This window comes from Vulpes lagopus, chromosome 6 (assembly GCF_018345385.1).
Source record: "Vulpes lagopus strain Blue_001 chromosome 6, ASM1834538v1, whole genome shotgun sequence".
Lineage (NCBI taxonomy): Eukaryota > Metazoa > Chordata > Mammalia > Carnivora > Canidae > Vulpes > Vulpes lagopus.
In genome coordinates, this window is record NC_054829.1 from 70,934,027 (window position 1) to 70,960,775 (window position 26,749).

General features: G+C 42.8%; 1 long non-coding RNA gene and 1 gene segment (V, D, J or C); one reads left to right on the plus strand and one right to left on the minus strand.

Moving 5' to 3' along the window:
* The window catches only part of LOC121493205, a 439,102-nt gene that overhangs the window by 26,713 nt on the left and 385,640 nt on the right, over positions 1-26,749 (minus strand).
* Positions 22,192-26,749, plus strand: part of LOC121493212 — a 36,958-nt gene continuing 32,400 nt past the window's right edge. Inside the window, exon 1 of the long non-coding RNA XR_005988412.1 lies at positions 22,192-22,332. This is a non-coding gene — a long non-coding RNA (uncharacterized LOC121493212). The remainder of the gene's footprint in view (positions 22,333-26,749) is intronic.

Here is a 26,749-nt window from a genome sequence, read left to right on the forward strand (position 1 = left end):
CTTAAGAAGATGGGCTCTGGAAAAATATCAAGGTAGCAATATCTTTTATCCATACTGATTTTGTATATACATATGTGCTTACGCATAAGAGCAAGACTAAATATTTTTAAGGCAGGTTTGAGACATGTTAATTTGGGTCCACACAGAACATTAATGGGTAGGCTCTTGCTTCAATGTTAGAGCAGAATTGTGGCTCAAGCCTCAGTATTCATTGGGTTGACTAACACCTGGTTTCTCTAAAAATTAGCTTGTTTCCTGCAGCATTGGTTGCCTGGTGATTTGAGGCCTATCAAAACCCGCAGGGACCAAAGAAATCACACTGTGCAGATACTTGACAAAGGACATTTCTGAAAGCATTGACAAAGTGGAGGAGTTGTAATGTTTAGGGTAATCCTGCCTGTAAGTGCTGTACCTGCTTTATAGAGCTAGAATACCCATAAGTAGGCACATATTTGGGTCTAGACTGCTCATATATTTACTTCTCTGCTTTGACTTTTTGGACCTGGATTTATGAGTGAAGATAATAGTTCTCAACCATAGCCTTGCCATTTTTTAACCCACAAAAAACCCTGAGAACAGGAAGCCCTATAAGCCACGGAAACCTTTTGGATCAGGCTATTTGTATTTTCAGAGTGGAAATGCTGATGAACACAATCACACACAGGCATGCACATTAGGGTCTCTATATTCAATTTAGTGCCCAAAGAAGATGCCAAAGAGAGGAAGGATACAACAGTTGGTCCACCTGGGCTCTACAAGCTGCTCTGCACTGTGGATCAGCTCTACTTTCCTTGGTCCAACATTCAAGCCCAGACTCTCTAGCTATATTAGAACTTCCACTGGTGAGGCCAGTATTAAGGAAGAGTGTGAAGAGGCTTCTTGGGGAAAGTTTACGGAGTACGATGGAGAAGCCATTCTTGATAAGAAAGGAGTGTAATAGTTGATGGAGTTTCTAACAGGGAGATAATCAAGAATCAGAGCACTCAACGAAAATAAGCCTTGTAAACCTATCTTCCAATTTGACCAAATCCTTCCTCAAGCATTGGGTATGAGCCAGAATGTGTGTTTTGAGAAGCCTCACACATGCTAGTGGGATTGCCCTTCTTTTTTGACCTTGGCAGGGATGAACACAGTCTGCTTTCAGATTCTCAAGTTCCTAAAAGGGCCCCTAGGTCATCTTGACCTTCCTTCCACCTCCCAATCCCAGTCTACCTAGGAAGGAGGGTCCTCCAGGAGGGGCAGTACACATGTTCCCTTAGTTTTAGACTAAGGAAATTCATTCATCTCTCTTTTCAGTTTCTTCACAGTAATGTTTCCCTGGTGTAGAAAATAACCCACTCACCAGGCCATACAGTTAGCTGAGTTCCTTTTCCAAAGTGCAGTTTCCCTAAGGCTGAGGCTCTGTCGACACAGTGCTGGCCCCCTTTACATGAACCTGGTCCTATTGTTCCCCAAACACTCTCTCCCCTGCCCTGGGGATATGATTGAAAATGCACCTCTATCCTCCTCAAGTGGCTTAAAGTCTTTTTCTTCTGCAGCCAGCAGTCTTAGCGGGATGATCAGTCCTCAGTCCTCAGAGGCTCTCTCTCAGGGGACAAAGGGTCTGTGGTAACAATAGCCTTCCCACCTGCAGAGGCCCCTCCCATCAGAAAGCAATTACATATCCTTTTGAGAGTGTTTAAATTGGAAGGAACTTTGCTTCCCTGGCCCTATTTCCCAGTATAAAAGACTGCTCACTTACTTGGATTGACATTGTGTTTGGAACCCTTTCCAAAGCTAAACTCATGAAAGCTTTGATAGACTAGATCTGCCCTCTGCAAAATCATCTCATTTCCCTCATTCAACCTCTGGTCCTCCCTCCATGCATTTCTTTTTTCTCCTCTTTCTTTTTTCCTTCCTGATATCGCTCATTTACTGCACTGGGAAATCATACCCCACCATCTTCTTGGCTTAAAAAAATCCCAAACAGCCTTTAGCTCATGAATAATCTGATGACCTATTTCTTTGGCTATCAAAATAATAAAACTAGAAGGAACAGGTCTGGGCTCACCTTTTCATCCTCTAGGCTTGAATCTTAGGGTCTTAGCACTTAAGAATTGAAAGGAAGCACAGAGGTGATTTAGTCCAATAGCTAAAAGGGTATAGAAATCCCTTCTCCAACATCCAATGCTTAGCCTGAAGGACCTAGCGTGAAGAACTCCAAGGAAGAGTAACTCTACACTTCACAAAGCAGCCTTTCGACTGCAGGGCAGTTCTACTTGTTCATAAAGATTCCATAAGAGGTTGAGACATCTTCTTTCAACCACTGGTTTTGATTTTGCCTTCTGTACTAACTCCTTCCTTGGCTACATTGCAGTTCTTCAAATATTTGAAGAGTTATATCTCATCTTAATATAGTCCAGTGAAATCCTCTCTCACTTTTTCTTTAGGGACCTGAGATAATTTCAGATAGTTAGCTTGATTTTTATCTGACTGTAAAGCCTGTGCCCTCAACAAATTTATAATTGTGAAGGCATGCCTGATGGGGAGAGCCATTCTGGGGTAGAAGAGGAGGAGACAAATGAAGTAGACAGCTTTGATCCTAAGGCAAACTGGGAAAGCTTTTTAGAATTTAGTTACTGACCATTGAGTTTCCCAGGTGAAATTGTCCATGATCATAGTCACCATTTTTATTTAAAAATTATTGTGACTTTTTCCTTCTTACTTACTTGCTCTTACGGTTACTGTGGTTCCTGCTCCAAAAATGTAGTTGTAACTACTATCACCACAGTGCTAGGTCTTCCTACATAAATCTCATCAGGACTGTGGGCTGGGACAGGCAGGCTGCCTCTTGGCCTAGCTTTACCCCCATGTGCTATAATCTCTTGGTAACTGTCTTAACCTCTTACTTTGGCTTTCACTTTCACACAATTTTCTCATCTGTGAAAGGGGGGATGCTAATATATATCCTAGGGGATTATTAGGAAGGTAAAATGAGTTCAAGTATGAGGGGCATTTACACAGCACTTTGCACATAGTAAGGATTCAATAAGAGTTATTAATGATCAAGATGATCTAATTCTTTTTATCTTAAAAAATACATATAATTTCAGTTTGTTACATCTTCTCTCTGAAACCTGGGACATTCATAGGTACTTTATATCCAAATGCTCTTTTATCAAATAGTAAAAGTAGCAATAGTTAAAATTGGGAAATGTTCTTTAGATAGGATACCGTCCCAGGAATAGGGTCAGTAGTTTCAGTATATTTACTGAATCACAGGTCTGTTTACTATGTTTTATATCTGTTTAGGAGACACATGAACAAGGAATGATAAATTGTTATGGGTGGGAACCCAAAACACAAAATGAAAGAACTCAAAACAAATAAAAACTGGTCAGAGGAATTTAGGATAATATGTTGGTGACTTTTACTTGTAGAAGTAATTATAACTTACTTGGCTTTACACTGAGTTTGGTCCCAGATCCAAAGTAAAGTCTGTTATCGTTGTACACCATGTTTGCTATCATTACAAAAAGTCTGGGGCTTCCTAAAAGGAAGGCATGCTGAACAGAGACAACCAATCGAGGTAGGTCAAGACTAACCCAACTCCACCAGCTTCTTGCTATTTTTCTAGAAAATTCAACAACCAAAGTGAGGAATGAGCCAAGAAGACACATTCATTATCAGAGACAGGCAAGATAAGGGCAACTGATTTTCTTTGGTGGTTTTATCGATTTCTTTTCTTTAGTTTTCTGCTTGGGTTCATTCTTATGTCTTGTCTTCTGTGCTCCATATACACAATATTTGAAACAAGGACACTGCCAGTAAGTGCTTTTTACCTTTTTCTTTTCTTAATTATAAATGAAAATTCTCAGTTGGCCAGGATTGTGAGAAAAATTTTTACTCTCCCTTTAGTTCCAGGACTATCTGGAAGCTTCTCTCCCTGAGTCTGTACCTGGATCTGCATTGTGCTTGACAACTTGACCTGAGCTACTTTTAATGATATCTTGAACCATACCAGATAGCTGTAGTCTGTCTGTATGTATCATCTACCAAGATCCTTGTATCCTATCTGTCAAAGTAGCTACATTATGTAACCAAATATACTTCCCCATCCACACTGACAATCTCCTTCCAGCCCCCACAATGAAACTGTACATTTTGGCTTTTTTTTTCTCTGTTCTGCCTGCATATTCCCTTTAGCAAGGGAGAAAGAAAAGAGGCTGCAGTACTGGATGTCATTTGCAAGTCTAGATGAAACATTATTTATGAGCAAAATATTTTGCTGACAATAAGAACAGGAAGGAAACCTCAGAGCCAACAGTTAGACGCCCACACAATTTGGATTTAAACAAATTTCAACAAATGAACACCGTTATGGGAAATAAAATAGAAGTGACTTCAGTCTAAGCCAAGTAATTATAATACTTATGCAGTTTTGGAGGGCAAGGGGCTTACTTGTTCTTACTTGTAGAAATGATAAGCAGTGTGTTACAGGAACACTTTGCTGGAAGGGCACCAGAGAGCTATAGAAATAGAGCTTCATTTAAATATCTTAAATGGGCGCCTTTGTGTTTAGCAACTTACACAGATGTAAGCTAGAATAGGCTAGAAATATAGCTGGCCAACTAGACTTGGTTTAAGAAAGTTCCTGGTAAAAACCATCATGTAGCATTTTGTCTGGTTCAAATGAAAATATTATGAGAAACAGAGGCTCCCTTTAGGGAATCTGTTCCTATTATTCAACAATTCTTCTAGTTAGTATAGCTTCTTTTCTTCTCACTTTAAACAACTCCCCTTCAAAACTTAGCAAAAAAACTTCTCTTTCTCTCTGGACTTTGATGAATACTTCTTTTCTTACATTACCATTTTGAGCATGGGCTTTTGGTATCTATTCTTTTTCTTTTTTTAAGATTTTATTTATTTATTCATGAGACACACACACACACACACACACACACACAGAGAGAGAGAGAGAGAGAGAGAGAGAGAGAGAGAGAGGCAGAGACACAGGCAGAGGAAGAAGCAGGCTCCATGCAGGGAGCCCGATGTGGGACTTGATCCCAGGACTCTGGGATCACGCCCTGAGCCAAAGGCAAATGCTCAACCACTCAACCACTGAGCCACCCAGGTGTCCCTCTTGGTATCTATTCTATACCCTCAGCCCCAGGCCCATCAAATTCCATGTATGTACAATATACATTTATAGATTAATAAATCAGCGCAAATAGTATTTGATCTTGGCAACCTACCAGGTACAACAGTCATCTGGGTCCTGGATCCAAAGATCAGTTGCTGGCCTGAACCAAGAAACACTGTGATATGCCCAACATAAAAAACCAGGCCAAAAAGGCCAGGTTGGCAGGACACAGAGTAAAGAGTCAGCAATTACTTTATGGGTTTGGCTTTAACATCATTGTCAGCCTAAGTTTGTTGTGGAGTAACAAACAAATATCTACAATCATGAATAAATTCTTCTTTGTCTTTATAATCCCCCTTTCGTCTAGGGAATCTTTGCTTTCCACTTTCTACTACAGAGTTCTAAGCATTCAACATATGCTTTAAATATATACAGAGAGTAAGTGCTCTCTGATTTTAGATGTTAAACCAGGGTTCACATCTTTTTATCTAAGAAGACTCATAAAACCCAGGTCAGAGACTCTTTCTCCTCTGCTCTGGGCATTGCTGAGTTGTGCGACAAGGGCTAAATCCTTGATTCCTCCTCAGACTGAGTCTACAGGATGGAAATGAGGTTTAGAACTGCCATTATCTACTTAATTTGGCTGCTGATTTGGATAAAATGATTTTATAATTATTAAATTATTGGGGACATTTCTAGTTTTCTGCTTTACTTTTTGGGTCATTTCTTTTCTCCTGACTAAAGAGGTCTCTATGTTGATTTAGCTGCTAAGAGACTTTTAAAAATGCAACAAAAATGAATTTTAATATTTCCTAATGTAGTGAGGATGGCATGATAGGGTCATGCCCAGGAGGGATCAGAATATGGATTGTCATAATCAAGGGAACAAATGAGATCCACCTCTAGAAGTTCAGTTCCCTGATGGCAATATCTCATTGAGTTCATTTCCTGATGGGTCCATGGTCTGAGCACCAAGCCTGATGTAGAGTGGATGAACAAAAGTATTTGTCAGATTAGTCCTGTGGACTCCTCAAACTTCAGGCCAGGAGAATTAATGACAAGCTCAAGCAACAAGCTCGGCAAACTGGAGATTTAAGTTCTGTTCCAGCTCAGGTACAGACAGGCTATAGGATCATGATCAGTCTCTTCCTCAGGCCTGAGTTCCATTCATAAACGGAGATGGTCAGAAGGGATGATTTTTAAGGATTCTCTGTGCTCCATGAGACTTTGTTATATAAATTTTTGGCCTAAAGTTTCAGAAACAATGAGGTGTCCCACAGTACTTATGAATAAACTTTTTTTTTTTAAATGTGATTTTTCAGACAGAGACGCTAATGACAATTATTTGGGTCAATGATCACTATTTACAACATTCCTTCCATAAGTTGACATAATCTTAGCCAAAAAGAATAGTGCCTTAGAGGCTTGTTAAGGAATTGGAAGTCTTGTCCACTGATGACTATAGAAATCTGGGGCTACAGGGCCTAGCCAGTACCCTAAATAATCAGTCACACCTCTTTAGTCCCAACACATATATACTGGAAGTAATTCCCAGGACTTCCTCACATGCCCATTTTGCACTAAGACATCAGATCCTAGCCAGGGAGACTTTTGTCCTCCTTCTGTGTGATGTTCATTCACCCTTTCTAAACATTCATCATGTAATGTATAATTGGGTCTAAATCAGCCCCTAATCCACAGACATTGCTTAATCCAGGGATACACTTTTATACTTACTGGGCTTCACAGATAACTCAGTTCCTTGTCCGAAGATAAGCTTTCCTCCCTGGTTATAATTCACACTGTGTTACATATCCTGTCAAAAACACATCCAATCTTCCTGAACACATTTCTAATCCTCTACCCCAAAATTCACAGCAGATCTCTCTCACACTAAAGCATGAATTGTGGCTACGCTTATTGTTACTTTTTTTTCTTATAAGGGGAATAAAGTACTTACACGGGGGACTGATAGAGAATAATGAGAATTCCTATTTATCCAAAAATGTTTCTATCCAAACCGATTTCTCGTTTTTGCTTAATGGCTCTGGGTATTGCAGCTCAGGGAAATGGCTTCCTTTCAAATCTGTTTCTGGTGGTCTCAGCTAGTAATACGTGGCATCTGGGGGTTAAAATTAAGGGCAGGTGAGACTCCAGGGAATCGGGCCTTCCTGCAATGACCACAGCCTGGGTTCCTGCTCCAGAATTCAATTTCCACCAGCCATCAGTTGTCACGCTGGTGACAAACACTTCTACAAAATGGCTTCCCCGGAGAAGACAGCTGCTAAATGAAGACAAACTGCTCATGGGGAAACAATCTTGCTACAAAATGAGGTAACTGCATGATATGAGATATAAGCTTTTCCCTCCTTCTCCTCTAATTTCTCTTCTTTCAAGATGCTCAAGATGATGTGTGCCAAGAGCTGTACTTCCCCGGGCAACAGGGCCAGAGCACGGTGTCTCTGGGGTTAATGAAGCCTGGGCCCTCACTCTAGATTCTTTAGTGACAAAAACCACCACAGCCAGGAGTTTAAGTAATGCTGAGCCCAGTCCTCAATCCCGTTGGAGTTCAGAAGACAGCTAATCACCACTGCCACCTCACCTTTAAATAACCTGGTGCTTTGCATTCACGAACCTCCAGGAAAAACTGTCTAGACTCTCTGAGTTCGGAGCCTCTTGGAACTTTATCAGTCACTGACCTCTACTTGCCTCGGTTTTTAAGTCCATGAAATAGGGAGGACTCTATGGGAATCTCCTTCTGAGGAAGATTTGCCATCAGATGGTTTTACTTACTGGAAGTTTGGGAGAGTGGACAGACCCCAGGACTGGATTACTGGTGGGGTCCTGCAGGTTTCTTCCCCTCTGCCCCTGCCAGAGCTCCTTCAAGGATGAGGAAGATGAGCAGGCACTGGGCCTTGGTTTGCTCAACCCCTTAATATTCTTCTGACCCAAGGAGGCCCCCACAGAACACAGAGTAGGTCTTCCTTTTGGAGAATAATAGTTTTTGGTGCACAATTCAAATTCTATGCTACTTACTTGGCTTGACAAGCAACCTTGTCCCCTTCCCAAATATAAAAGAGAAGCCTTGTCCTTGCGCACAGTGATTATCTCAGCATCAAAAACCTGCCAACTCAGCTTTCTCCCTCACCAAGCCCTCCTGAGAAGGGAAACCTCCAGTGCATTTCCTCCGGTGTTATTCACACAGACCTGTGATTTCCTCCCTGGATGATGATCCTTCCCCCTCCTTATTGTCCCTTTCTGCCTTCCACCCCTTACCCGCTCCTGAGGTCACCATGGGTCCAGGCCTCAAGACCCTCTGGCTCACTCCCACGCTGAGCACAGGCTCATTTATCCTCCCACTTAGCTGTACTTACAGGGCAGCACAGACAAGCTGGTTCCCTGACCGAAGATCAAATCCCTGCCAGAGTTAGTCCCACACCGCCTCTAGGCTTTGCAAAAACCCGCCAGAGCTCCCCTGACTGCATCTCAATACCACAAAGGACCCAGGACCCAGAACCCAGAACCCGTGTTTTTAGCTTTAGGATGAAAAAGCCAGCCTGTTTGTCCTGTCCAGTCCTGAGAACAAAGGGAGTTTTGGGACACACCCAGCTAAGGTTCCAAAATGTAACCCAGCGACCCTGGTATTCTGAAGGATGCAGCTCTGCATTAATGAGCCAGAGTCTTTTTCCTGGAGAGAGACTCTAGGGTCTGGAAAGAGGCTTAAAGAGGTTCTCTCATTTCTCCTTCTGCCTTGAGGTAGAGCTGCACGTCAATCACCCTTGATAGGAGGGTGTCTATCTCCTTTCAAAAACCCTCTAGAGAAAGTGCTCTGGCAACTACTCCTGACAGCTCATTTTCACTGTTCAAAAACCTATTAGGAACATTTTACCACTAACCTCACTCCCTTCTTCTTGCATTATTAGCTGCATCCTGTGGGCTGAGTCCTGGTGGAGCTGGAGAACACAGCCCCTCTAGGTTTCACTCAGTGCCTCCTTTCCCAGACTGAGTTGTGTGACTCCATGCCACTTTCTCCTCTACCTCTTTTCTCCCATATTCACTGCCCTGATTTGCTTCTAGGGACTTCACTGACCCCCAACTTCTGAGTCTGAGACTTTCACTGATGGGCTACTTTCAGGTGCCATATTTTATCCTAAGCTTTATTAACCAGAAAAGCAGGAGGACAATTTGCTTTTTCCTGTGAAGCTTCCATTCTGTCTCTATCCCGGTCCCTGCACATGGGAAGCCTGTATCTTTGGGCACTCTGGAGAAATCACACTGGGGTTGGTATGGTGGGAGGTGTAAGGTTTTAGCTACTGTGAATGTACCCCTGCTGTAAGGGCCTATGTGTAGCCCCAGGAGTTCCAGCCATGCAGCTCTCTGCAGAAACCTCTCCCCTGCCTCTGACACTTGGATAATTTTGTATTTAAATAAGCCAGGATTCTTTCTATTTCCACTTAGATACTTTCAAATCCCAGGTGAAGAATTTCATAGAACAGGCTGACACTTTCCATCCTCCCCCCATGCCAGCTCCTGATGCATGACAGAATCTTGACAGAAGAGCCTGAGGAGTGAAACAAAAGTTCTACTGTGTGTTGGAGATGATGTTTATCATTATTATTAATAGCTAGGGTTTAATGAGCTCTTTTTATGTTTTGGGCACTATGCTGAATACTTTAGCTGTGTTATTTTATCTGATCCTTACAATAACTCAACAAGTTATCCTCATTTTATACTTTGGGCAATTGAGGCTCAGAAAGGTTAAGTAATTTGCCCAAGGTCACAAAGTATGGAGCTAGGACTTGAATTTAGGTTTTTCTATCTCTAAAGCTCATGTTACACTGCCTAATCCATAAACACGTGTGTTTGAAATGTCCCAAGGGAACACATGACATCTCAGGGATGCTGCAGAAGTAGACCGAGTCTCAGATTCTACAGCAGAAATTTTGTTCTCAAACGACATGCCCAAAGTTCTAATGGTTCTTTTCAGAGATTTAAATTTGCAGTGGCATGTGGTGGTGGGTGGGGGTGGTCAAAGTTAGATGTAAAATATTTTCTGGCAGCAAGGATTGCTAAATTTCAGAATTGATCACAGAGAGGCACCGAGGAATTTCCTGCCCTAGACCATCAGATGAACCCAGAGCATATCCTAAATGGCCAGGGAGCATGCAGGGAAGTCTAGTTAGGGGTGGTATGGCACTGGGTCCCCCCTGGAGGTCCTTCCTGACATTCTCATTGGCTCGATGCTTGTTTTTATCTCTATTTCTTTGAAAATGTTTTATATGCTCCTGAGAGCCCCGCACCATGAGCCACAGTAAGACATTGTGTGTGCGTGTGTGTGTGTACACGCACATCTCATTTTAAAGCAGAGAAGGGAACCAACTCTCTTTGGCCTGGGGAAAGAACATTAATAAAGAGCCCAAGCAGATGCACAAGATTAAAGTATTTTTCAAACTAATGATTTGATTGATTGCCCCTAAAGGCCCAGCCAAAGAAGAACACAACTTACTTGGCTTCACAGTGAGCATGGTCCCGTCCCCAAAGGTTAATTTGCCTGTGTTGGTGTTACACAGTGCTCAGTGCTATTGCAATAACCTTGACTGGGGCCTCTAGGAAGACAGGTGGAGGTGGAGGAGGCAAGCAGGAAAACAAAACCTGAAATGACTGCCCATGGCCAAAACAATCTCCTTGTAATTAGGTTAGAACGTGGGATGAATACTAATAACTAGCAACTTCGCAGCCCGATTGTACTTGCCATAATTTTCCTTGAAAGAATGGGCCTTGGCAGGAGTACCTCCTGGGAAATTCACTCAAAGTAGCTACTGCTGGTCTCCTGGGATCCCATCTTGTTTGTTATTCCTGCAGGCCTTTGTCTATTTTCATCCAATTCCTGCCTTCTTCCTCCCTACTTTCCCTGGACCCTCCTCCTTGCGGCTCACATATTTTCTCAGGGAGAGACTCCATGGATAGCAAAAGTCAAGCATAAAACCCTAGGGAATCTATGCTTTAATAACCCTGTTTTCCAACTGGTATCATGAACCACCCAACACAAACCAAGCAAAGAAAACACCACCTGTGTTTTGACAGCTTCTGCATGATGGAAGACAGGCTTCTTGGGAAGAATAATTAGCCAGAAAAAAGAACTTACTTGGTGTGACCAGGAGTTTGGTGCCCTTCCCGAATGTGAGCTGGCTACCAACCCCAGAGTATACACAGAGTTTCCTTCCTTTGCAAAAACTCTCTAGATGCTGAGGAAATCAAACTACTCACAGCACAGGAGCAATGCTGACCAAAGCTCAGACTGTAATGGTAATCAGATGACAGGCAGAAGAGCCATGACAGAGGCTGGCCATGGGATGAACCATCCTTCACCAGGCGAGACCTGGCTGGAATTCAGAGGCCATCTTGCCCATCCTTTGGTCTTCAACCAAGGTGTTCTCTGACCAAAGACCTATCCATTCTTGAAGAGCCCCTGGGAAGGTGGCTCTCTTTTGCCAACAGCTTTTGCATTCAAGCATCTGTGCCTTATCTAATTGAAATCTGCTAACTGCAGTCTGACTTCTTGTTATCTCCAGCCTCTTGCCTTGAAGACCGGAGACTCCAGGTCAACAAACTCCAAATAGAAACTCATCATAACATACCACACCAGTCCCAGTGGTCCTTTCTGGGGAGAAAACTCCTATTGAAGGAACTAGGTCAAGGTGAATATTGGCTTTAACTGTAATTTGAATTGTTTTTACAATGAGAAATTTCATGTGTTACTTAGACAAATGAAAATTAATAAACATTAAATATTTTAAATAGCTCCTGGATCTCAGATGAGCCTCCCTGTGTACCACAGGCCAAGGACTTTCTGGTTTTCTGTCCTCAAGTTTTGGTTCCCTGGGATCAGAGGAGGGAACTGGGCCAAGACATGTGGTCAGAGCAAGCTGGAGGTGCCGAGGCTGGGCTGATGTACATGTGCTTGCCTGTGATTGTCTGGTGGGCTTGTGAATCATGCTAGTGTACCTGCTCATCTTCCTGCTCAGAACTAACTTCCCAGCTCTTAACAGACCTTTTTTTGGGGGGGGGGGGGCAAAAGCTTTCGTAGGGACCTTGAAAAATCATTAAGGGAAGAAGCCATGCTGATCAAAGTTAGGAATGGCCGCCGGATACTTACCTGCAATCACAGAAAGTCTTTCCTGAATTCCCACAGCGATTGCCTCCACAAAAGTCTGAATGCCTGGCTCAAGTTTTTCTGGATGTTTCCTCTTGTTAATCTTTTTCCCAGATCAAAATCTTCCCTTTAACAATAGTTTTTGTTTTCCCTTAGCATGTCTTTGCCTCCTTCTCCTTGACCCTCTACAAAATGTGGTATGATTAAGATGCCTCTGGCTTTGACTGTCTACAAGAGCTTCCATACATGACTGTATACAAGAGCTTGGGCCATGAAGTTGTGGCCCAAGAATGAATTTTTGAAACCTGCAAACTTCCAGTTTATTGTTAGCCTGTGAAAAATGTTTCAAAGGAAACTCCTGTCTCTGGTCTCATGATGAACTTTTTGCTGTGCTAGAAATGAAAAGGGGTGGCTATTTTTCCTACATGAAGAAAAGGATTTGGAAAATGGCACAGAGCGAGAAAGCCCAACCTAAGTTGTTGCTCTTGGCCGACACACCACCTTTGTTGCTTCTGACATTTAAGTAGGCCTTTAAAAAGTTATCTCCCACCCATCCCTGGAACAAGGGAAATGAGAAGGCATGGACATCAGAGCCAGGAATCTTAGCAGAGGCGCAACAGGAAAAAGCGAGTCTTTTATGAAGAGTGGAAGGAGAGGGTCTAGGCCGCAGTTACTTCCAAAACCACTTTAGTTGGAGCTAGAACTCACACTGAGTTTAACAATGTGTTCAAACAAAGTCTGCTAGGGATAAGCCCGGAGTGGGGAGAGGCTTGAAAATAGACTCTGGGCAAAAGTTCACAATTTTGTACTCTTGATAATATACAAACAATGAAAAAGATCATTGATATGTAAGCAACAGAACACTGGCAGCAACTTTCCCAGCTCTGGAGGGGAAAAAATTGGTATTTGGCTAGGCTGTGGAAGGGCCAAGGTGCAGGCCTCCATGAGAGTGGAAGGGCCAAGGACCTAGATGCTGCCCACACATCTTCAAGCCTAAGAAACTTTTCATGCCTGACACCAAAACCACTTTGAATTCAGTGGGAGTTAATACCAGAAAATCACAAGAACAGCACTTACTGGGGAGAACATGAAGTTGAATCCCCTTTCCAAAGATGATTTTTTCCGAACTTTGTACACACTATGATTGGGGCCATAACAAAAACTCTTGGTGACTCTTTTCAGGAAAGTTATACATCCCTACACAGATATTTCATCTTCCAGGGACCTAACAGATCCCCACACTGTCTCCTCCTACTATAATAAACAGACCTCATTATCTCTTCAGCCATCTTCCCTGTGTCTCCTGGTTATTTTGCTTGAATTTTATTCTGCTTATTGCATAGAAGAAATTGCATGACCCCATTTAACAGCGAGGACAAATTATAAAAGCAAAAATTCAGCAAACTCCTTTGTGATATCAAACACAATTCTATTACAGAAGTCAAAAGATGTGTGGCCAACTGCCATTGGGCTAGAGATATTCACCCTTCAGAGCCCAAAGAAATTTGGGGGCAGGTAAGGGCCACATCAGCCCACACATATGAATTTCCACCTGAGATAGAACTGCATTACAGAGCCCTCACCTCACCCTGGGCCAAGCACACGTTTGCTGCACTAACGATAGTCCTGAGCCAGCTGGGGGTAGTAAGGATCATTCATTTTGACCCAGAGGGATCCTAGTCTTTCGAGAAATGTTCTCCTTTCCCAGTCAATGGATATGGTCTCTCACCACTAAGAGATGGACACCTGATGCTGTTACCACCAGCCCTTACAGGCTCCTTGTTTGACTTATAAAGAACCGAGTCCTACTGTCTCCTCATGATCTATCTGACCCCTTGTCTATCAATCATTAAAACAATTAACATGGGTTGGTCATGTTTACCAGATTTAAGCAAACTTATGGCATGATCTAGCTTGTTTGCTGTCTTTTGGCATTCCCACAGCTAAATCATTCAGAAATAGGCTATTCTACTTTAAAGCTCCTTGAGTTGGTAATTTCATAGTCTGGATTATAACCCATTGTTGGGTTTAATAACTCAGTTAGCCAACTTGACAACACATGCCTCTTAATATTAACTTTTCCACTGACCTTTGGATGGGCCATGTTGCCCCCAAAATGGCACTATGGAGGAACTGACAGCTCCAGGAACGCTGGCCTCCTGAATTCCTTATTTCCCTCCTTTCCAGTTGGGGCAGGTTTAGAAGTTCTTACTCCAATGGAGGAACTGATCATTAACCAAAAACCTTGTCATTGCACTTGCCATTTTATTTTACTCTGAATTTCCTCTCAGGTGTTTATAAAGCCATCTGGGCTCGTCAATTCATCTCTGAATTGTTTTTATCCCCCATTGCATTTGAATAGTAAAGCTATGTTTTTAGCAAAATCTGACATGTATGGGATTAGATGTGGACATTTGTCAAAATGGGAAAATGTGCGGGTTTTGTATTGGATCTATTAGAATAAATACATAGGCAGGCATGAGAGACAAAGAAGTTATGCTATACATATTAGTGGCATTTAAAATGAGATAGATTCTCATTTTTAATAGAAAGAAAGACAAGTTTGGTGGGCAAAGTCACAGTAAACACACAAATCATTGCATAATATAGTATAAGAGGTATCATGGCTGTAAATAACTCATAGCCCCAGTATCTCTTCAGAAGTAGGAGAGCTAAGCTACCACATTAAAGGCAATTTGGGGTGGTCTCATTTTGCATCTATTTATCATTGTTGCTCTAGTCTCAATAATCATGAATGTTTCATGCATTTGCAAAAGTCATTTTTCAAATGGTACATTTGTCTACATATTAAATTAAACCTTCACTAACTTCACAGGATTTATTTGTTTGGTCAAATATAAATAGAACATGGCCACTTACTGGGCTTTACCACCAGCTGCGTTCCTGTTCCAAAGAAGATTCTGGCGTTGTTATTGCCACAGCATTTCCTGCCTTTACTGAAATCCCTAGTAAAACCCCACAACACACGGTGGGGAGGAGGTTTTGGACTCCCTGTGATTTCTTTCTTTTCTGTGTCTTTGGAAATTGGCCTTTTAGGATAGGAAGAAAAAAATTGGTTCTGCTACATAAAGCAAAACACTTTTATTTTAAAAGACCAATCTTATGAACTTCTCAGACCCTTTTTGCATTTCCAGGCTTAAATCTGCCAAACCTGAGTCAAATAATTTGTTAATTCCTGTTCTTGCATGTATGAGTTCAGCCTTAGACACATAGGTCTGAAGAGATGAGTCAATCTTATTCCATAGAGATGTTTCCCAGCAACAGAGCCATGTGAACTCACATCTGGACTCCCCCTGAACTCCACAGTCTTGTGCCCTACTCACTGGTCAAGTTATTTTAAAGCTTTCTTAGCATGCAATACTGTCTATATGGTAGCAAAAGAAAATATTTCACCAAGGAAGAGTAATAAAAGGCAAGTAGTCCTATCATTTCTCAAAGAAGTTTCATCATGAACTCATGATATTTTAGACAGACAAGGGCAAGGAGTCTCTTACACTTTTAGAAAGTCCAGTCCTGAAATAAATGGAAGAGGTGAACATCTTTTGTTATAAGGAAGGCCGTATCCTAAAGGCGAGGATAAGAGCACATGAGAGCCCCCTTTATCACAAAGCATTGGCTGGATGGTAATATACATCAGGTATCAAAGAAAAGAGAGAGAGGGAGCATCTAAGACAGGGGTACAGGTCTTGGTTAAAGTGGAGATTGAGTTACAGAACCGTAAACTTGGAGAGAGGAGACTTGAACTCATCTCCAACATGACTGTCTCTTCCTGATTCTTCAGATTTGAAGAGAAAGAATTCAAAACTGATGTTTGAACTCAGCCTGGAAGCAGTGGGTGTAAGAACAAACCAAGAGGACTTATTCTAGAGAAAATGAAAGGGGAGACAAATGTGGGAAATATAGGGAAGGTGTTACAAGGGTCCCAGTTTTAAGAGCTAACCTACCCTAAGCCTCCTCCTTGGCCTCCCCCACTCCGGATCAGTTCTGCCTGACTTGTCAGCAATCTCCCCAGCTGTAGTTCTGCAGTCTCTTTGGGAAGAAAAAGAAACAAAGAAGATACAGCTGGTAGAAGAGCTGGCAGACAATTGTACAAACAGCTTAGCAGAGGCTGTATCTACGTGGGTAAAGGTAGGAACAGACCTGACATGTGGCCTGGAAATAGAGTTCACAGAGCAGAGAGCCTGCAGCATCCAGGGGCTTGACATTGTCACAGAAGTTTCCCTCCTGGGATTTATCTCATCATTCCCTCTCTGCCATATCCTGGCAGGAAAGGGATGACTGTGAGGGTACTAGGTCACCCCTCAGCCCTCCTTTTCATCAGAGTGTCTGTTACTTCCTGCTTGTCCAGGACACAGAACCCCATTACTCACGTACTTGGCTTCACTGAAAGCACAGTTCCAGTCCCAAAGATGAGCTTATCTGTAGCACTCCCAGAGTTCACAGCCTTTCAGAGCCTTACAATAACCCACAGGAGGGGGTGTGGTGGGAGAATGGGGTGAGGATGGATTTTGTCTTTCAGGCTCAGTACCCCTTTGTCCCACCATTGCAAAAGCCGACTTGCCAGGCATCCCTTCAGCCTCCATATTTCCTTGCCCTGCTCTGCTACTGTCTTTTAAGTTATGTCCTTATGGGACTTGCACTAAGGTCCAGAACCGAGGTGATGCACCAGCAAGTGACTCGAAACTTTGCAGACATTTGCTCCCCACACAGGACAGCAGCCAGAGGCCAGGACTGGGGGCAGCTGCAGGCACATTACTTTTCACCTGCTGGTCTTTGACTGTGGACCATTCTTTTTTTCTCTGAATCTGCACTTCCAGCGGAATAAGGCTGGTTCTATCCTTGGGAAAGCATTCTAACAGTATCCGAGGGAATTAGATACTCCCTAACAACCCAGCTCTGCTCTCTTGGAGGGCTAGTTAAGTATTATTCATTCTGGAAGCAACTAGACCAAACAAGAGAGAGTTTAAAGAGAGTTGGTGGCTGACATTGCCTCTCACAGGGAATGAAAACCCCATTTGGGTTGAGTGCATTGTCTCCAGCAAGCCGGGTTGTTCTTAAAAATATAATTTGCATGCTATGTTTTGTGTATTATTCAACTCGTGTCTCCTCTCCCTTACAGGCGCATCTCTGAGACTTACCTGGCTTTATAATTAGCTTGGTCCCAGAGCCCCAGATCAACCGATTGTTGCTATCCACACAGTCACAAAAACCTTAACAAAAACCTTCACTGTCCTTCTGGGGAGCCTATTAGAGATAAATCCCAGATAAAAAGTCCAGAGCAAAGCACATAAAACAATGTAGGAATATTGACTACTGAAGATTATTTGCTCATTTAATTATATTTGATTCCCTTGCCCATTACAGATTCCACACACAGATGATGAAATTGAATGACTAAACATCCAAAGTCAATCTAGGTCTCTCTGCATATAAAAGGGGCATAATTCATAAAGTTTTCAGGTTGGTGAAGTTGAACTTGCTTCACCTTCCCTGATATTTTAAATAAAAATGCCAAAGAGAGAAACAGATAATTTGTTTGGAGTCCTAATGCATCATAATGCATCTGATTCTCTGGTGTCTTCTTTCTACTGCTGATAAGATTCTAGTCTGAACCGTGGTATTTGCAGATAGATCAAGCTGATTGGGTTTACAGAGAGTTCTATCTGTGAGACACAGAGTCCCGAGGGGACACGGGTCTAGGCAGGGAGAGTCATGGAAGGCCCCATCCAGTGCTCAGGCGGGTGGCCTGCAGTACAGTGGGAATGTATCAAAGCCAGTTGGCTGTTTACAGAAAACACCTTTTCAAAATCTCTGTTTAGGTTTCCAGCACTTACTTGGAAACACTTGTAATCTGGTTCCAGCCCCAAAGAAGAGTCTGTCATTGTTGGTGAACACTGTGATTCTGAGGTCTACAAAAACTCCCTGAGCCCTGTAAGCACCAGCACCAAATAACTACCAATGGCAAAACTTTGGAGATACAGTTAAGACACCAATATGGTGAAACGGTCCATTTTCGTTTTGGTTAAATTTTAGCGCCTGCATTTGGCTATGGCTTGTGCTGACTGTTTTCAATTCACAAAGATGACAGCTCAAAATAACTCACCCGACGAAAACAGGGAATTTCAAGTTCTAATCTCAGTTCTGAGTTTTTTTTTTTTTTTTTTTTTTGCTTTGGCTTAAATTATTTAACTTGTCTGTGCTCCAGCTTTTCCACCTGTGAAGTATGTCTGATGATGTGTGACCCTGTTTATCTTATTAGATGGGTGCTGAGAAGATACAAGGTGGGTAGTAGTGCAGTGGGCTACACCAGAGAAACGCATTTTGAATAATGTGGGAAAATGAGCTTGTTCGAGCCAAGATATCACTAACAGGAACAGGAGAGAATATGTTAGCTGAAGTTTATTGTCAAAATTGCTAACAAAAAGCTTTCTTAGTAAAAACTGAAGGAGAATATATCTGTCTCGTGTGTTCTCCCACAAGAAAGTTAGCAAACACGACCACTTAATCTGCCAGAATGGAGAGGCATGGAAAAGGTCAGCTGAATTCTGAGGCCTCAGTGCTGGAGAGGGTGGGCCATAAGAAAGAAATGCCAGTCCCTCCCTTCCTCGGCAGTGAACTGAGCATCGATTAGCTTCCCATGACACGCTAATTTCCCTTTGCTGTCGGTGGCACTAAATGAAATCAAAGTTATTTTTTAAATTGAATTTGGCCATCTTAATGGTCAAACTGGCAGTGTGGCTAGATCCAGAAACTATATGCTCTATGACTCCCTGAGACGTGGGGGATGAAACAGAACTCCTCAGCATGATGTACAGACATACTAGTGCACAGAGACGAGAAAAGACACTTACGTGGTGTGACAATCACTTTGAGGCGGACCCAAAATGCAGCACACTCGCCAAGCCTGTCTGTCCACAGTGGCTGACTCGACTACAAAAAGTCTGCCACTGCCTCAGAGACACGTGTCTCAGATCCCAAGCTGGAAGCTACGGTGTCCCAGACAGGAGAGGATTCAGACTCATGAGTCACGAAAACCATGGTGTTCCTTACTCCACGCGGACCTTCCTCCCAAGGTTCTTCCTCATGCAGGGCCCCCAGCTCCAGCCTTCACGTGGGCATTGGGTAGCCCATGGCGGCTGCCTCCCCCTCTGGGTGGGGGGAACTCTGCTGGGGCCCGTCAGCAGGAGAGATTCCCTCAGGCACCGGAGCCATTTGAGGATCACTCAAGGAGCTAAGAAACTCCTCAGCAACACAACTGACAGGCTAAAGAGGCGGGCAGCAGCGTGTGTTGGGGTTCGTGCTGTGGGGGGGAAGGGGGCCAGGAATCCAAGGAGAGAGAGTCAGAGGCGGAAGGAACAGACCTGGAGTTGTAGGGTCTGAAGAGGAAAGTGAGAAGGAGTAGATAGACGCCACCAGCTGATGTCAAAAGGTGTCATGCTCTGCTTTGTGGGAACACACGAGTGAGTTCTAGGGGGAAGAAATGTCCCCGGCTCTGTCAGTTGCCCTGACCTAGTTAGTGCTGTTCTGCCTCCTCAAACAATCTCTCACGTGCAGCCGAGAAGGCCCACGCTGGTATACCAACGATCATCTCCTTTTCTTATTCCTGTCTCCCAGAGCAATCTGACTGAATGCTCTACACGTGGGGGCAGGAACGGCAGCCACAAAAAGATACTCAGAACCGGCTTCTCTCTTTCTAATTAGGCTGTCAATCTGTTTAGCTAATAAGTCGTATGAAGTGTCTTAATCTCTTCCAAGGAAAGGAGTCATATAAATGCAAAATAGCAGCAGCCATAAGTCAAATGGCTTGCTGGGTATCTTTTCTTTGTGTGACTAGAAGGAAACTTTCTGCGCCGAGAGGAGACAGACTGGGGAAAAACACACAACAGCATTTGTTTTTATCAGGCTGAGTCTATACAGCACAAAGTAAAACAGATCTGGCAATTATTTAGGTAATGTGACAGTCAATTGAGGCAATTTTGAGCACAAAGAAGGTTTCTCCAGGAAGTGCCTAAATATCTGGATCAGCTACTGACATTAATCAAATTAACTGGACAATTGTGCTGTGTAGACGCAAACTAGTAAGTGTGCCTTGAAACCCTTCTGAAAGGGTTACATTTTATAAACTTAACACTAAAACTGGTCCAGTTTTTATACCCACCCTCTTTGTTTTGGCACAGCAATTGACATTTCCCATTTTTCTTACAAAACATGTCTTACATTTAGAGCCAGGAAAGTAAGGGTGACCCTCTCCCTGGAGAGTCTTATCAGGTTAACACACGGAAACTCATTTAGAAATTCATTAGGTGTCTGGGATGTGAGAGCTGGTCATTATAGATTAAGGGCTTTCTCTCAAGTAGTAAAGGACTTATGGGGAATAATGGTGAGACTTGTTCCAGGCCCAAAGAAAAGTCTTGTTCCAAGCTTGTTTGTCCCAGAGATTGGCATGGCTTTTCTGCCTAGTACAAAACCACTCTCAACTCTGCTAAATTTCCTTCCTTTTCTTCCTCTATACAGCTCACCAGAGGTATGCTATACATATTCGACTCTTACTTGGTGACAGTAGGAATTTTAAAAAGGTTTTTAAAAACCATCTTATGGAAAATACAGCCTTCCATGTTTCTCGACCAAAAGAATAAATTAAAAAGAAAAGATCCAAGTCACCAACAGTTTCTCTTCTGTCCTCCCCTATTTTTTCTTTATTTCTTTCTTTTACCAAACAAAAACTTGCCATTTCCATGCTTGAAAGACAGTTTTCTCCTTGAATGACAGTTCTTAGAGAATTCTAGAAGCCACAGGGGTGGTTTCTACTCTAGTACACTATTAGGAAAATCATTTTTAGTTTTCATGAACCTCCCACATTGGATGTTTTTATTTCTCCAAGTTAGCCAGACTTACATTCTCTCAGTCTTAGCCTAGAATTCCCAGATCCAGTTCACCTTCAGGCTTGCCCCACTTTTTGCCTCTAGCTGAAACTGAATGGGTTGGGGAAGACCCTATTGGCTAGGTTTTACACACATCCTACTAAATATTACAAAAGGAAAATAAAACTGAACAGTGAAAGTCCTCGGTTAGAAGTTGAGAAGGCAGAGAAAATTAGACAAGACACGAATGTAGTGGGCAGCTGTACCTCAGTCGGGAACATCCAGACCTACCTGGTTTTACTCGTAAAGTGGTCCCCTGCCCAAAGATGAGTTTTCCTATGTTGCTAGAGCCACACTCTAGTGCTGCACTTTACAAAAACTTTAAAAGGATAGAATTATTCCCTTTTCCTTCCCCCTACCCCCAACAACCTGATTTAGTCATAATAACTGATATTTACTGAAGACTTACTAAGTGCCAGCCACTAGGCAAAGCCCTTTATAGGTACTAACTCTTTTAATCTCATAACAATACAGTGAATTAGGTAGTATTATTGTCCCCATTTTACAGATGAGAACAATGAGGCGTGAAGAGATTAGGTAACCTGCCCAAGGTCACACATCCAGTAAATGGCAGAGTTCAGTATGCCCTGCAGTTCAATTCTAAAACTCATGTTCTTAAGCACTATGCTATTAGCCATCTTTTCTATTTTAGGTTTTCCTTTGAAGTGTGTATGCCAGTAACATTGACAAAACAGTTAGCTCACTGACCCTAATAAATGTGCCCTGAGCCTGTTCTCCTGAAAGGCTCACATTTCATCAACTGAACATTAGAACCGATTCGGTATTTACACGCTGTCTCTTCATCTGGGCACTGCAATTGACATTTCCCATTTTTTTTTCTTGCAACGCGTGTCCTACATTTAGAGCTGCAAAGGTAAGGTGACCTTCTCCCTGGAGAGTCTTATCAGGTTAACACACAGAAGCTCATTTAGAAATTCATTAACACCTACGTCAAAGATGCCTTTCCCGAAGCTCCTTGGCTCCACTGTAAACTCCTCTTCTTCTCCCCGAGCTTTGCGGAGCCTACAACTGCCCTGGGAGCTAGCGCCAGCCAAAGCCACAGCAAACGCTGCTGGGAACACAGCCTGATTGTGTGAAGCATGATTCCAAACAGGGTAGGTGGTCTCTAAGATGCTCCTGAAGATTCTGGGAGAGAAGAACTTCTCGGGGGAGGCCAGAATTAGGGTGAAATCAAATCCTCTCCTGTTACTACTAGCAAATCCTCTCTAAGCCTATAAGCCAAAGAGGACTCAGAAATGCAGTAATTATATGGCAAGTCTGAGTCATTCTGGATTGTCCATGGTGGGGAGGCTTTCTCCAGGGTGGCCACAGGGATGGCCCAGAGTCCTGGGAGTTCCTGGCAGTGCCTGACTTATCTTTGGCCAGGGGGAAACAGTATTTACAATGGCCCACGTGAGGTTGGCACAGTGTGAACGGAGGGTGCTGTGCTACATGATGCATATTGTCACCTTCTCCAACTTTCAATCCCTAAAGTCTCTTTCTTGGAATGGGTCCTCCTGTGCTCTCTATGAAAATAATCGAATACTCTCAACTGCCTTCCTACCATGCATTTCTGGATCCCTCTACCAAGTTATTTTGGTTGAAGGGTAAGCAGGGGCTCAGTTTGGGTGGACAGGAGAAAAACGTGACCCGCAACTGCACAATTTAAACATTAGGGCTTAAAAGGGAGACAGTTCTGAGATATTTCAAACTGCAGAGACAGGTTTGAGAGAGTTAATTTGAAGACTCACTTGGATTTACTGCCAGCCTTGTTCCCAATCCCCAAATCAGCTTACGGTTGTTGCCAATATTACACAGTCATAGGAAGCTTTACAGAAACCGACCAGGCCAATGTGTATCAGGAAATCCCTCTCAATCCCCAAATCCAGCCAGCGTGCTCCTCCAGCTGGGACCCTGGCCAAAGAGGCAGGGGAGGAGACTATTTATTATTGTGGTCAATTCATAGCATGGTCGGGATGGAAAAGCTCTTCTCAGATAAAATAGTTCATCCCTCCATCTTTAGACCGAGCTGCCCCCTGACCGGCACGGAGTGCTGCGATCCTGGAGAAGCCACTGGGGAAGGATCCTCCCACTCCCATGCCCAGCCATCCCTGCATTCATCACAGTCAGAACTGTCTAGTCCAATGGTTAAGACAGAAAGGACAAGGAATCTGTTATTCTCCAGCCCATTTTTTCCTATGTTTGGCCATCACACATGTGCCTATTTTCACAGGTACCTGTGGCATGTGTATACACTGTATAACCATTAGGATTCACAATTAGAATTAACAGAAAAAATAAAATTGGGTGGAGAAAACAGCCCCCATATGAAGCTTACTGCTATGGCTTCCTTTAGAAATTAGAGCATTCATTATGGATTCAGCAGAGATACTTACGGGGTTTGACCATTAACCTTGTTCCCCCTCCAAATGTGAGCCTGTTGCCTGCATTATTATTCACACAGTGATCTTCAGCTCAGCAAAAACCTCCTAGAAACTGAACTAAGTTTTCCCTAAAGATCTTCTGGAAGGAGCGATACCATGAGCACAGAGAATATTAAGTAATTGTCAGAGTAATAACCTGGCACAGAATCCTAGTGCCAGCTTGGATTTCAGGACTGTTTCCACATTGGCTAAATGAAGGATATTCTTTCTAAATATTCTAAAGAGGGAGTTTTCCTGCACAAGCCCAGAATGCTGACTGCCAGAATCCTAGCATATCCTCCGGTGTTTTAGCTAATAATTCACCAGGGTTTCTGAAGATCATACTCCTCATTCGGATAAAATAGGAACAGCTCATGTCCATGGCACCAAGCCAAAGGAGTCAGAGATTTTGTCATCGACCGTGGGAGAGAGCAAGGCAGCTGCAGGAGGGGTCAGCATGTTGGTCCACCCCTCAGGGGGCTGGAGCCAGACACCTCTGACCAAGGTCCAGCCTGTGGAACATCAAAAGGATATTTCCACCTTTTCTCATTCCAAAGAACTAGAGACAGGCGCAGGCACTGGCCAGCCCTGAATTCACCAACTCCAACCGCAGACCTTTTCACTCCCTGCTTAGATGGTCACTAGGACAAGGACACCTCTCTTCTTTGTCCTAGGGTAGACTTTTCAATTCTTTCTGTCCCTTTCCTCAGGTCACATATCTTGAGGATTACTTTGAACTCTTTCTCCTATTATTGAACTATTTCTCCTAGGTAGCTTCTCCTATTCTTTCTAGATGATCCTTTGAGATATCTCTTAATTTTGAGGGTAACTTGAAGGAAAATCTGAGAAGGAACTCCATGGGCACCACTGCTCAGTGTACAGCATGGTATCCTCCTTTCCCTCATTTTGGGCTGCCTAGAGGACCAGGGGCTTAACGAGCAACACTCAGGAACAGGCCATTCCAGAGGGAAAACAAGAAACACACAGGTATTAAGGCAGTCCATAAATTTCCTACTTGGATTTAGTCAGTGTCCTTCCTTCTCCAGAGAATATCTTCCTGTGGACGGATCCCTCGCTCCCATATCCATTACAAAAGCACCTCCTTTCTTCCTACTTTGTTGTTTGCCTGCTGGATCTCTTACCCAAGCATCTTTAATTTTTAAAAAGGGATATAATTTCTCAAACTCTCCCTGTGAAATTAAGTCTGGTGTCACCTACACAGGGTGTCCTGGCTAAGACACTGTGAAACTCAATTTGTTTCATGTGTACAAGTCTGTTTATAGTGGTGGGTCCATGGTGACTGATTAATGAACATGAAGTGTAGGTGTGAGCATGTGTCAGCATTCAGGGGAAGTAGGTGGCCCGTTTGCCTGGAGCAGAACATTTGTGGAAGGGAATAGCTGGGAATAAATTTAGAGAATGGAAATGGCCCAGGTTTTAGAGAATCTTAAGTGGCAGGCTAACAAGTGGATATAATGACTTCTCAAAATATGAATGCCTAGAATATGAAATGTTGAGTTGGACACAGGAGAGCTCCCCCAAAAGAAGGGTAGGAAAAGCAAGTGAAAAGTATGGAATGAGAATACAGTTTTATTTTTTTAAATTTTATTTTTAAAAGATTTTATTTATTTATTCATGAGAGACAGAGAGAGAGAGAGAGAGAGAGAGAGAGAGAGGCAGAGAGAGAGAGAGAGAGGCAGAGACACAGGCAGAGGGAGAAGCAGGCTCCATGCAGAAGCCCGACATGGGACTTGATCCCAGGACTCCAGGATCATGCTCTGGGCCAAAGGCAGGCACTAAGCCACTGAGCCACCCAGGGATTCCCAAGAATACAGTTTTAAAAGGAGAATAAGGAAGAAAGAATTCCTACTGTGTTTAAAGGGGTCTCTCAAGCTCTTTAATTAATAAATATTTTTCTAATGATTAATACAATTCTAATGAGAATGGTGGTAAATCCATTGTGGCGAGCCACGGAGTAGAGAGACCCAGAATTGCCACTTCAGGTAGCAGTAATGTTCGCTTCTACAGCTTATAATGAGTATTTCTCTTATTTTACCTTTTCTTGACCCTCTAACACCAACACCTTTAAAAATGAAGTCTTGTCTGTAATACTCACTTGGTAAAACCTTCAGCTTAGTGCCTTTTCCAAAGGTGTATTTGTAGTTTCCTGAGGTAGTCACAGTGTTATATGGCTCTACATAAACCACCATAAGGTTACCATTTCTTGGAGTAGCTTTGCTGTCAATTAGCAGGACATCATATGCACTTTCCCATTGAAAGGTACTGTTCTCATGGTTTTCTAAAAGGAATTTACTTGGGATGATATCTCAGTTTATACATAAAGTTTTCTCTGCTTTGGTGGGGTCTGAGTTTGCAAAACTTCCTCAATTTCATGTTATGTTTATCTTAAGTGTATTTATTAAGAGGCTATTTTAATAAATATGTCAGGATTTAAACCTCTAAATGATTGTTGACCCTTTTGAAGTAGTCCCTTTAGGACTTCCAGTGAGAACCAGTTTAAGAGCCACACACACACACACACACACACACACACACACACACCAGTGACATGATTTTATATTCATATCTCATTTTGGAACCAAAATAGTACCAGTAATGAGTTTTAGTCCCTTCTTTCTTTATAAATCATAGCTCTGAAAAAAAAAAAAATCATAGCTCTGAAAGTCTTTTGATTATTAACAGAAATGAAATCCACTTTCAAAGGATAAAGCCATGATGGATACTACAAAAAGAATGTGCCTTAAAAAAAAAAAAAAGGATGTGACTTGACCTTTAAGGGCAGATTCAAAAGCAGAAGGGACTCATGGGCAGTGAGTCATCAGACTAACCTATGTGCCACTTTCAGCTGAGTGGCTTACCTGGGCCACTCATTTAAATGTATCAATTCCCTTTGCTAACAAATCAGCCCCATTACCTAAGTGTCACACCTGGTTCAGGCATAGAGGGTTGTTGACGAGAAATACTATGAAATGCAAAGCGGCAGGCTTTACTGCAAATAGTATGCCTGTTTGTCTTTCTCCGATTGACTCAGCATTATATGGTCTCATTCATTTGGGGAATATAAATAATAGTGAAAGGGAATATAAGG